Source organism: Clinocottus analis, unplaced genomic scaffold (genome assembly GCF_023055335.1).
Source record: "Clinocottus analis isolate CAN_PGR_092001 unplaced genomic scaffold, fCliAna1.0.p SCAF_10, whole genome shotgun sequence".
Taxonomy (NCBI): Eukaryota; Metazoa; Chordata; class Actinopteri; order Perciformes; family Cottidae; genus Clinocottus; species Clinocottus analis.
The window spans coordinates 19,245,836-19,258,312 of record NW_027175821.1 but is presented as its reverse complement, the minus strand read 5'-3'; the positions used below and the strand labels follow the sequence as shown (position 1 = coordinate 19,258,312).

General features: G+C 47.6%; 1 protein-coding gene across 2 annotated transcripts in view; it reads right to left on the bottom strand.

Annotated features, from left to right (window-relative positions):
• Positions 1–12,477, bottom strand: part of afg2a (AFG2 AAA ATPase homolog A) — a 97,280-nt gene that overhangs the window by 38,593 nt on the left and 46,210 nt on the right. The window lies entirely within an intron of this gene.

Genomic DNA, 12,477 nt, shown 5'->3' with positions numbered 1-12,477 from the left:
ATCAGAAGACAAATACTCGTAAGAGGACTACCAAACGTTTTGATAATCGATGTGTCATGTTATATGGTTATAAACTAAATATTTGGGGGATTTGGAGCGTTGATCAGATAACAAGCAACTTGTTTTTTTCAGATATTGAAATGAATCATTAGTTGCAGCAAACAGCACCTCACAGAGCTCAAACAGGAAGTCAATTACAATGTGCTGTGAAAACCTACAATGTCTTCAGTTGTCACCAAGTCCTCTCCAATCAGACATCAGACGTGGTCTGTAGGAATGTTTCACTTTCAGGTGATGGTGCCTTGATGGTCAAATTAGCTGCGTTCAATCAATCAATGGCCAAAGAAACGAGAGGGAGACTTCATGTCAGTGCACAGACTCACAGTCAGGGTGAAGAAGGAGGAGGAGGAGGAGGAGGAGGAGGAGGAGGAGGAGGAGGAGGAGGAGGAGGAGGAGGAGAAGAAGAAGAAGAAGAAGAAGAAGAAGAAGAAGAAGAAGAAGAAGAAACACGGCAAAAGACTTGAGAGAAAAGGGCCATTGTTCCGGAGCTTTCAAAGTCGATGCAGGTATACTGGTCTGTTTTAGGTTTATATTTTATTTTATTTTTTAAAAGGCCTTCATCTGAGAGTCTTTTGTTCGGTCGGATGTTGTGAGTCCACCTCTTCTCTCCATCAACGGAGAACACAAGTTATCACTGTTGAGCATCAGCAACATCCAGCCTGCATGTGTTGGGTCGAGGGCCATGCAGGTGTGTGTGTGTGTGTGTGTGTGTGTGTGTGTGTGTGTGTGTGTGTGTCAGAGGTTGACTCGAGAGGTTCAACTGCCGAATTTGCCGAAAACTTAACATCACATGGATTTTGGATCATTGCTGGTATGCTCGTGAACATTCTTCACAAATGAGCAGTGTATATTCGATGTCTTTCCTGCAGCGCTCGACGGGGCGGGACGCAGAGAGGAGGAGGCGTGGCCTGAGGATGCATTGTGTCATATGTGCATACCCGCAAGTGTGTGTTCAAACGCGAGCGCATGCTCGCTTCAGGAAGAGCGTGACAGCTTTACTGCGCTGTCAAGTATTTATAACCTCCAACCTTCTCAGAGCCCCTAACCCGGGGCCCGGCCTGCCTCTGTGTGTCTGCGGCCCTCACCGCAGCGCTGCACTTCAGGGCCCGTAAATCTTTCAGTGAGCGGACGACAATGTGTGTGTGTGTGTGTGTGTGTGTGTGTGTGTGTGTGTGTGTGTAGGAGGCTCCAAGTCCACGCTAAGACAACAGACGCAGCATCGCAGTCCTAAGAGCGGCTATTTGCCTGTCTAACTTAATCTGGGCTCGCGGTTCGACTTGAGGTGGTTTTTACTGTCTGAGAGAGAGAGAGAGAAAGAGAGAGAGAGAGAGAGAGAGAGAGAGAGAGAGAGAGAGAGAGAGAGAGAGAGGATAAAGAGAAGCGGATATTTCAGGGGAGGAAAGTGGTGCATACCATAAATAGCTCAGCTTGACAACTAGGATTCCCATTTTCAGTGGGAGGCACGATTCTTTTTTTTTTCTTTTTTCCTGCTCTGAGTGCGGAAATGACTATTTATGTACCAAACACTGTGATGTGTAATTTGGGAGATCTTGTTTCAAGCCTTGTGCTCTTGCAATTTAGATAATATAACACCGACTGTCTTATATCCTGTGGGTTGTTTAGCTTCACTGACACCCTCTCTCTCTCTCTCTCTCTCTCTCTCTCTCTCTCTCTCTCTCTCTCTCTCTCTCTCTCTCTCTCTCTCTCTCTCTCTCTCTCTCTCTCTCTCTCTCTCTCTCTCTCTCTCTCTCTCTCTCTCTCTCTCTCTCTCTCTCTCTCTCTCTCTCTTTAACCCTCCTCCCTGCTTCCGTCCCTGAAGGCCACACAGTGCCGTGGGCGATAGTGGACACACAAACAACTCAAAGTGCCCGCTTGACCTTAAATATCTCCATTTACGCCGACTGTGCACTTTGGTGAAATAAACTGCAGAACATCCCGAGTCAGAATATTTCATTAAAGTGCCTCTGAGCTGTTTGGGACATGTTCTCCTGAAGTGGGCTTTTCCCCCTTTAATAGTCCCGAAGCAAAATATTATTTTTCTTTGGGTCGATCTTCGGCAAAGAAAGTCCTCAAAGGTGTGCGCTGTGTAAAAAGCAGCGGCTGCTTTTCCAGTTATCTTCTCTGCATCTCTGTCCTGCTCAGAGGGAGCGCTGCAGTAACTCATCCACGCTGACAGCCATATGGTATACTGCTCTGCTCCACAAACACCCTGAAGCCACCGGCCAGGGGAGAAGCAGAAAACACATCTCCTGACAGGGCCTCCTGCTATCGCAATACCAATGCAAACATTTTGTCAGACGAGCTGGCATCGACACACATCGGCGCTCAAAACCCCGACTGAAATACGCCCCCCCTCCCTCGCTCCCCACCTGCAAGAAAACCGATGGTAGTCCATGCATATAGAATTTGACCATGCGTCTATAATTTGAGCCCACCGGATAACATTTGTTTATCTAACCGTCGGTTTCCGGCTGCGTCCGGTCGTATGGGGACGGTAATTGCACCGTTGCTTTTCTGACTGTTTCAGGGAAAACGGATCGGCATGTGCCGCCACGGACGGAGGTGGAATGCAGAGTACATATTTGACAGTTGAAATAACTGTAATATGGCAAAGTGGAAGGAAGGGTGGTGGGAGGGAGCTCAGTCAATCAAATTACTGAGTTTAGTCAGAGAGAGGGGAGAGGGGAGCGAAGTGCTGCTTTAATTCAATTTGGATGGCATGTGGCTCAGTGGGTTGTCAAATATATATATATATATATATATATATATATATATATATATATATATATATATATATATATATATATATATATATATATATATGGTTCTGGACCACATTTCAAAGTGGAAGTTTCAAATGTACAAAGCTTTTAACCGTGAAGGATCCATCCACAATACCGGTGACAGTTTTGTTGTGTGTGTGCTGCAAAAACCTCGCCCTGTTTTCTTGAAGACCGTGGAAAACTTTGCCGGTGCAGAAGAAACAATGAACCTATTTTCCAACAGAACTTGTTTCTCGAATGTTCTACAAGCTCGAGCTCTGTCACAAGACGAGACCAAGTCCTCGTGTGGTTTATAGACCGCACACGAAAGCCCTTATTGTCTGCAGTTAGATCTCATTTAGTAAAAACGAAACCCCAACAATTAATTTCTGATGCATATGAAGTATTTTGTAAAAAAAGAAGTTGACTTTCTCGTTGTCGTGCAGTAGCCTGCCTTGATGCCATCTGGTTTCACGATGCTCAGATTCAAAAAGAAGATTTAAAACACCAGCGACGGCCCGAGTCGTCCGCCGCTCAGCAGACTCCCCGGTGCTTAGCTCGGGGTCACGGGAGTGTCATATGTCAAACTAAGTGCTTCCTGAGTTAAGCAATGTGCACACATGCAGCACGTCCGTGTCACCTGTAAATCACACTTCACTAAATGCCAAAAAAGCATTCCAGTGCAATCTGAGGGGAGGAGAAGCGCTCGTGAACCCGATGGGAGCCGCGAGCGACCGGCGGCTTTGGTTCTCGGCGGTGATGAGATATGATGATGTCACAGAGGCGCTCTGCAAACTCTCCGACGTCCAAACCTGACAGGAAAACAATTATAAGACCTGTGGTTTGAGTTGATCATGAGCACAATCAAGAGCGCTATTTGCAGGATCAAGATTCCCTGTCCCGAGGCTACGATGTCGACAGTCTGCATTAGTCAATCTGTGGAGTTGAGAGCAGCTCGTGTTTTGGCAGCAGCGCGTGAAGAAACAATACAGGAAGTGCTGATCGTCACCAAAACGTGTTTTTTTCTGTTTGATGCTTCTTTTTTAATATATGATTGTCTTCTTATGTTTGTGGTTCAAGGTATTGAGAGGGAAACCCACGCTAACAACACATGCATAGCTATGAATACATATTTGTTGATAATAAATCTTTAACCAAATAAAGTCAAGAAGCATTCACAAAAGCTCCGTTGACTGCTGTCATTTCCAGAATGTTTGCTTTAATAATAAACCAAAAACAAAAGATGTGAAAGCATCAAACTGCTCAGTGCAATAGTTTTATTCTGTGATAAAAAATTTTAAAAAATCAATCAAAAGTCGCATTTTAAAATGGTCCTCTCCATCTTTCCTGCACAGAGTTGCGGCATAGATGCTGGGCGGCGATGGGGGGAGAGGGGTGCCCAACCCCTCCCCCTCTTCCTCCCTCCTCCTCCTCCTCCTTCCCCATCTCCTCCATGGTGTTTATCCACTAATTGGGCCACTTCCTGAGACAGAGGCCAAACAGGGAAGAGAGGAATGCATGGCAAAAGGCCACTCAGACAAGCTAGCGTCAGGGTTAGAGGGGGGTGATGGGAAAAAGGGGGGGTGGGGTTGTTTTTAGGGAGGAGGGGGGGGGGGGGCAGTGAGCCTCTCTTCATGGTTTATGACATAACGTTTCATATTCCGCTTGAGCACTTCCTGGCACGGCAGCTCACTCGTTCGGCCGGCGACGCTCGGCGCTAACGCACGCGGCGCGGGCCTTTTGGCGTTTTGAGCAGTTTTATTGGGGAGAAAATGCGTATAAGTCATCGGACTGACAAATGGGAGGGTTCGTGCTGTTTTTTTCTCATCCCAGCTGACCATCTATGCGCTCGGTTTCGTTTGATGTGCTGGCCCTTTGAAGTTGGCCTACAGGGTCTATTGGTGTTTTCCTGGGGTTAGAAGTTGAGCCCCCACAGCATTTAGGACTTTTCAGGCCCGTTAAAGGATGCCAGATGAGTATCCCACAGTCCAGGGACAGCTCTGCGTTTGCCTGCGTAGTTCCTCCATGTGGGAAAGTCCACCAGAGTGGACTCTTTCCAGTAGAATACAACCAAAAAACTATACATATAAATTAAATAAATAAAACCGGGGAAAACTTTGTGTTAGATATTTGAGGTATAGAAGAAAAGACTATATGACTTCTCAGACGACAATAATACAAAAAAAGAAGAAGTTACATTATGCAGACTTGATTAAGACATCGCTTTACATGACATCACTTTACATCGTCTGTTTCGCGAAGGAGAAACCGGCGCAGCAGGATAACGGATCCAAACGCTTCACGTCCTTGTGGAGATTATAACCAAGGCTTTAAATTCCTGGTGGATCCCCACCTCTATACAATACAATACCACTGGTATCATTCACATCAACAAATGCGTCGCCATGCATTGCTCTGCGAGAACACCGTTTCCAATAAATGTGTTGAGAAAAAGGCCCGCCGATGGCGCGGAAAAAAAAAGGTCACATGGTGGCCATTGGGACCAGGGAGACTGAAATGCAGCTGGTGAGAAGGACTCTGGATAAACAGACCCGGCCAATCAAGGAAGGGGGAGGAGGGGCTGGTCCAGACAGACACAAACCCTTTCCTGTTGTCCTAAATAGCAACAACCGAGGGAGCGCTATCTGCACCAAACTTCCTGCCCCCTCGGCTCCTGGGACTCTGCGAACCGGGAGAAGGCCGAGCGCTGTGTCGCAGCAGTGGCTGGAGGGAGGTGTGTTGTGTATTGTTACCGTCTTCGGGGGAATACCACGCTGTAGAATCCAAACAAATGGTGTGCGAGTCTTGGAATATAGCGAGTCCTCGTTACGCACAATTGCAAACTCAATGTGAGCATGCATGAGAGATAAATCAAATGGAGTGACCGCGCAAAACAATTTACGGTTCAAAACCTGTGTGTCGCACGGGATGAAACAATGACGTCTTCGGGAATCACACGCACTAGATTTCTCAGGACGTAACATGTCATGGCAGATATTTCAGCTCTTTCTCTTCCACGTTCACTCTTTTTAAGGACCGATTCCTCGACTCATTTCGAACACACATTCCTTCAAAATGATATAATGTTCTTCGAGGAGAAATGGAAAGCCAGTCCAAGAGTAGAGAAATAAGGGGCATATCGAGGAAAAGTGATGGTAATAAGAAGTTTTGTGGTCCAACAATTTCTTTGGAAGGCGGGCGGTAGACAGTGAGACAAAGAGAAGCCATTTTGAGCCAAAATGCAGGAGGTGCGTGACGTCGGGCTGCTGTCCTCGGTCTAATGGCAGATGTGATGCGAGGCTGCAGGTGGCGTGCAACAGCCCTGGTTCTGGCCAATGGTCCTCCAAAACAGGATGTCTGAAACTCCCCAGGCTTGGGACTTCCTCTCCCGGAGCGCCGCGGCCCAGAGTTCAGCCAGCTCCCAGCCCGGAGGAACGCATTACAGATCTGGCATGTGAAACAGTCTGCAGCTCACAACTGAACCCCCCCCCCCCCCCCCGACCACCACCACCACTCCTCCCTTTCTCTGGCCCAATCCCCTCCGTAACAATTTAAAACGACAGAAATAGTCCCCCTGGTGCATTTCCAGAGGAAAGAGCTCTTTTTCTACTTGCTTGGTTTTGCGTCAGCGAGGGCGTCGAGAGTGCACGCTCCACACTGTTAATGCAACTGGGCCTTGGCAGTCGACACACCAAATTAAATCCAATGTGCCTTTCCATACAAGTGAGAGAAGAGGCAAAACAAAAAAAGGAGATGCAACCTAGACATGAACCACAAACGGCCGCGAAAGTTCACAAAGAGGATGTGCGTCTCTTTTACCACAGGACAGAACAGACACGACTCCCAAAGCACCAAGCCGTTGCTGATGCCCAGTTATTTGCCTTACGAGGTGTTCTCGGGCACAAACAGATACGCTGACGCAAAAGGCTTTTACTGTCTCGCCGTGCGGCCAAAACTTCCTGTTTGTTAAAAAGATAACCTGTACCTTGTAATATCGCCGGGGCTTGTAAACTGCAAATATTTGGCATCGGTTTGAAAGACATGAAATACCCCTCCCTGTCCTGGGAGGGGTAAAAGAAATAACTTCTTCTCTGAAGCTGTGTAAGGCCTTGCAGCTGTGGAGGCTGTGTTCACAAGCATGAGCTGCGTTAATGCCATTAGCAAAGATAGATGAAAGATACATGTGCCTTTGAAGGAGTGGATGAAGCGGCGAGGAGGGGGATTCAAGAATAAAAGTGGCCACATTAGAGAGAACCAGCCGTCTGCTGGGGGCTAAAGGCCAGGCTGGGAGGGTTCGCAGTATCCTCTGGCCCTTCGCGGGGCAGGCACAGCTTCTCCAATTATCCCCCTCCGTACCACCCACCCGTTTGGATCACAGTGACTTCATTAAGATGGCACGCCGTTTTTTTTCTTCTTCTTTTTTGCCAATGTGGTTCCAATCCGGCCCAAACTGTACATAAACCCCGCAGGAAATGCAGCTGGGTGACAGACTGTCCAAAAATAAAGAGGGAGGCAGAGAATTAAGGGTGTGTGTGTGTGTGGGGGGTGAGAGCCGAGGGAAAATAAAACACATGTGAGGCGACGCAGAAGGGTCGGGGGTGGGTTTGGGGGGAGAGAGGGGGGGGCATGATTAACGACGCCGACACTTTGAAGACAGGAAGACACCTGGCGACCATCTTGTCTCCGTGGGCCCTGGGCAGGCGGTAATGCTTTAGTGTGTAGGAATTAGGCCCTACGCATCTCCCAGCTTTAGCACGGAACCGCTGGCCAGATGGGGGACTAAGCCGGGGGGATTGCAGAAGACTCAAGGAATGAGACGCGTAGTGCCGGCTCGACCCCGACTGCTCGGGGAGTCTGCGTCGGCGGCTTGGCGGCGCGCTTCGAGAATGATGGATGGCATGCTAGCCTGTGAGCTAGTTCACTTCCCTTATTGACTATGATTGTGTTAAATCCCTCCCGCGCCGCCGCGCTCGGGAAGACTAATGAAGTGACGGGGCTATGTGTATTTTCCAGAAAGGATACTGTACACTTCCTGCCTTTGCCGATCCACAAACAGCCATTGTTGTATAGTGCCTCACAAGCAAACAGCAGGCGCCTAAAAAGTCCAGCGTCTGCATGACCTTAAATATACAAGCTGGAAACCCAGAGTGGTGCATGACATGCCGACTGGAAATATGAGTTTTGTGGTAAACATCCTTGTTTGAGAGCTCTATCGTTGAGTAAAACACAAGGATGTTTAAGTGTCATTAACGTAAGTGTCTCACATCTGTAAATAACGCCTGTCCTTGAGCTCTGGAGTTCAAACTTCACAGGGCACATACAGTGATTTCCTCCCATTTATTTTCCATGACACAGAAAAGGGGGGGAACAAAAGTCCCTGAAAATATTATTTGTCACCCCCCCCTGTCCCCCCCCCCCCTCCAGCCACCACCACCACCAATAAACACGTTGTAAAATGTCACCTTCCCAAGCCAAAAGATGCCAATAACAAAGTCTTGACAGGAAAAGTGGCGACACAAAGCTCGCCGTGGAGCCGAGTGCGGCCCCCGGGCCGCCAGCGGACCAGGCTTTTGGGTCGCAGCTATTAGACCGAACGGGCGGGTGGACGTGGGGGAGATGGGATTGTTCCTGCGGCAGCGGCATCAAGTGTCTCTTCCTGAGGTCGTCTTTGTAAGTAATTGGTCTGGTAGTTAGCCACAGTTAAGCATCTCAACAGCGGACCCCCGAGGGCCGAACCGCGAGCAACGTTGTCATTACCAGGCTCCCTTTGAAGACGCCTAAGATGGAGTCTGACCATTCGTTACGCTCTTTGTGCCGGTTTCTGGAGGAGCCCAGAATGGCTGCTGGTGACAAATCTCTAATAATGGAGTCTGTGGAGTGTTTGATGGCTGCCGGGGGCGTCTTTGACCTGCAGCATGTTTTGGACAGCATGCATGCAAGCAGGTTTTTTTGGTCAGACTAGAACACAACTATCTAAATACCACTTAAAACAAACCTGTGTGTAAAGTACCAGAACTGTTTAACGGTTTCATCAGCACGCAATCAGAGAGTCACATTACATGAATTCAGAGAAACAGCAGCTAAAAGTGACAAAACCTGAAAAAAAAGATAATTTCAAAAGACTTGGATAACCAAAGGCTAAAAAAAAATGTACCAAATACATAAAACAGGTCAGCAAAATGGAGAAAAACATTAATAAACCAACAATATTAAAGTGTAATTTAAATCAGATCTGTCAAAATGAGTGTTTAGATGTTGCAAATGTAGTTTTAATGATTATTTAATGGCGTCTGCTCTTGGATGGAAACGCATGTGAGGAGTATTCAAGTTGCCCACGGCCGACATAATGATACATTTGCAATAAATGTCAAAGCATTAGTAGTTAAAGGTGTGATTGGCTGTGGGATTGCCGCTGTGCAAACAGGATTTTCTTTTGCCAGGTTTCCTGACGGATTTAATTGAAACAAATGAAGGTCCGACATCCTGGAAATCAATTACGCCTCGATAGAACGTCTCCCCACTCACGCTTACAAAAACAGCCGGCGTTGAGAAGGGAGTGCTTCATGTCCTTCAGAAAGAACAAGCAGTCCGTGTGCTTGTGTCATGACCCGGTCTCTATAAATATACACATGGTGGGCCAATACCCACAAAACATGCCACAAGAAAGACCGGTCCTCTGCAGCGGGTGCAGAGCTCGGCTTCCAGCAGCTCTCAAATCAGCGCTTGGGGAGAGCAAAACACATGTTAGCTATGTTATGGTTAGAATTAGCATCCCTGGGTTTTCAACGGATGTGGGTTTGATCCCTTTGGCCTCCGGGCTCAATCAAGTCAATCTAAAATTAGTGGGCTGCCTCTTTTTTTTCGGAAGAGAGATAATTCCCCCTTGATTGTGGAGAGAGGGGGAAAATAAAAAAGAGAAGAAAATCGGGAAAAGCAAACATGGTAAGGAACGTCCGGAGGGAGAGAGAGAGAGGGCGAGTGTCAACGCAAGTTATGGTGTCGTCAAAAATAGCGACAGGTGCAGTAACCAGCAGTCGCCAATAAACACAGTCAGACTAAAAATACACCGAGCGCGGCAATGGGGGAAAGCTTTGCTTCAGCTTTTTTTTTTGAAGTCGTAAGTGTTTATCGTCGTGGGCGCACGCTCAGCAATGCCCGGGAACTGAAGGCTAAAAGTAGATTATATGACGGAGTCACTTTGTACTCCTGGACAAAGTCAGGCTGATAAAAAAAAAAGAGGGAGGGGAGGCTATCCGCAGCAAGAGGAATCAGACTTTGTAATTAGGACTCAATGCCTGAAGAACGCGATCGGAGACTCTTCCAAAGGACTTCAGAGGATATACTGCCGGCAACGCAGGTGTGATGATTATCAGGGCAACTCGTCAACGGGCAACTGTGACTTTGACGACAGGAAGAGGACGCAGTCACCTCGGTGTGTGCGTCGCTCTCAACAGCACCCCTCCGTCCCCTGAACAAGGCTGCAAAGCCCACGCCGGCCTGGAAGGCCAATAAGGCCTTCTGCCCACTAATTACCCAGAGGGCTCGGGGGCCGACAGCCCCGACCGCGTCAGCATTCAGGTCACATCCCACTTGGGGGAAAGTTACTGGCTCCTTTGGACACACGACGGTCACGCGAGGCCTGTTTGCACCCTTGCTTTTTCTTGTTTCGGTTACTTTTTTATGATTATCTATATTCTTAATGAAATTAGGACTCAAGGGGACATAAGTGGGGCAGTCAGTGGAGACGGTTTGGGCATTGCTGAACAATCACATCATGGAGACTTAAGTGCCATTGCAGACACGACTCTTGAACAGAGGAAAGCAAAAAGGAATAACAGTGCAGCCTTGGCTGCTGATGTCACTGGATCCTCAAGTGTTTTCGTCTCTCAAACAAACAAAAAAAGGAAAAGCGACAAAGAGCAATATGTTGTGCGATGCTATCCTGTTTTGTACATTTCCTGAAATCCAAGGTGTAGGGCACAGGAAAAATCCAGTTGAAGAGGGAAGGTCAGCCTTCAGCGTCTGGAAAAACCATTAGGTAGAATGGAAGGGAAGAGGTCTCAGTTACTTCCTCTCTTTTTTTTCTTCTTCTTTTCTCTCCATTCCAGAAAAAAAGAAGGGGGGGGGGGTGAATTATCGCAGCGGTGCCTTCTGGGAAGGAAGCTGCGACAAGAGGACTCAGGACACGCTGGCTCGTGCATCTGGTGGCCCGGGGTCACGCAGAAGAGAGTCTGCACTGCGTCTGACAGTCGGTGCGTTTGAGAGTTCCCTCGCTTGGACTTCTGGTGCATCAAAGAAACGATTTCAAACACGAGAAAACATCCGCAACAAATCCAATTTATTCACAAATTGGAAATGGAGAGAGAGAGAGAGAGAGAGAGAGAGAGAGAGAGACAGAGAGAGAGAGAGAGAGAGAGAGAGAGAGAGAGAGAGAGAGAGAGAGAGAGAGAGAGAGAGAGAGAGTGTGTGTGTGTGTGTGTGTGTGTGTGTGTGTGTGTGTGTGTGTTGAAGGTTCATGTACACTGGTTACACAACAGCCCGAGGTGAAAAGTTGCCAAGAGGTGTTAGGTAATCCTAAAAAACAATGAGCGAGAAATAGAATCAGGAAGTTGAGCTTTATATAAAACACGGAGGGTCCTTTTTTTCCTCCTTCTGATAAGATTTTATGTCACTCCGACTTTATTTTTTTGTTCATTATGTTTGAAACAACGTCCACAGAGTTTATTTAATCACATGGCAACATTGGCGGGGAACTATCCGACAAGTTTTGTGATTCTTTGGCTCTCTTTGTTACCTATTTCTGGGAGTGTTGCCCGTCTGCTCTGACCACAAAAAAAAGAAAAAGAAAATCAAAACATGCCTCATGTTTCCTCATTTTACAATGAGAGCACACAGACAAGTGCTCCGGGTCACTCTGCCAAATGAACACCATTACTCTGGAAGCGGCTTTTTTTTTCCTTTTTCTTATTACAGGCCCCGGCCTTTTGTGAGCCCGTGTGTTCGGAGTAGCCCTCGCGGCGTTCCTCAGGTCAGCGCGCTCAACGTTTCCCTGCAGCTTTCCAAAGCAAGCGTGTTGGTTAACCACCCAAACCACTCGAGCATAATGCAATCTCCGATTCACAACACACACACACAAAATGGATTGGCAGCGATCCACGGAACCTAATCCAGGAAGGGGAAACATTTCTGCGAACAGGCTCTGGTTGAAAACGTCTAATGAATGGTTCCCCGGCTATTCTGAATGATGTGGAGTCTCTCAAAGTTTTCCAAATTTCCCCCAGTTTCTGCTTCTTTTTTCTCTCTTCCTCTTCATTTTCGTCGTACCAAACTAGCAACGAGGGAGAAGCGGCGGCCTGACAGTGCTTCCTCTGTGCACGAGCGCTGGTGGAATGTGCACTGGCACACAAGCGAGCTCTGAAATTACGGCCCTGGCCATCGCTAAAGGAAATACAATTGATGCAATCTGTAGAGCATGCAGCTTTTAATTAGTGGCTTCCGTCTCCTAATTGGTCTCTCTCTCTCTCTCTCTCTCTCTCTCTCTCTCTCTCTCTCTCTCTCTCTCTCTCTCTCTCTCTCTCTCTCTCTCTCTCTCTCTCTCTCTCTCTCTCTCTCTCTCTCTCTCTCTCTCTCTCCATCTGTGCAGACAACTAGTCAA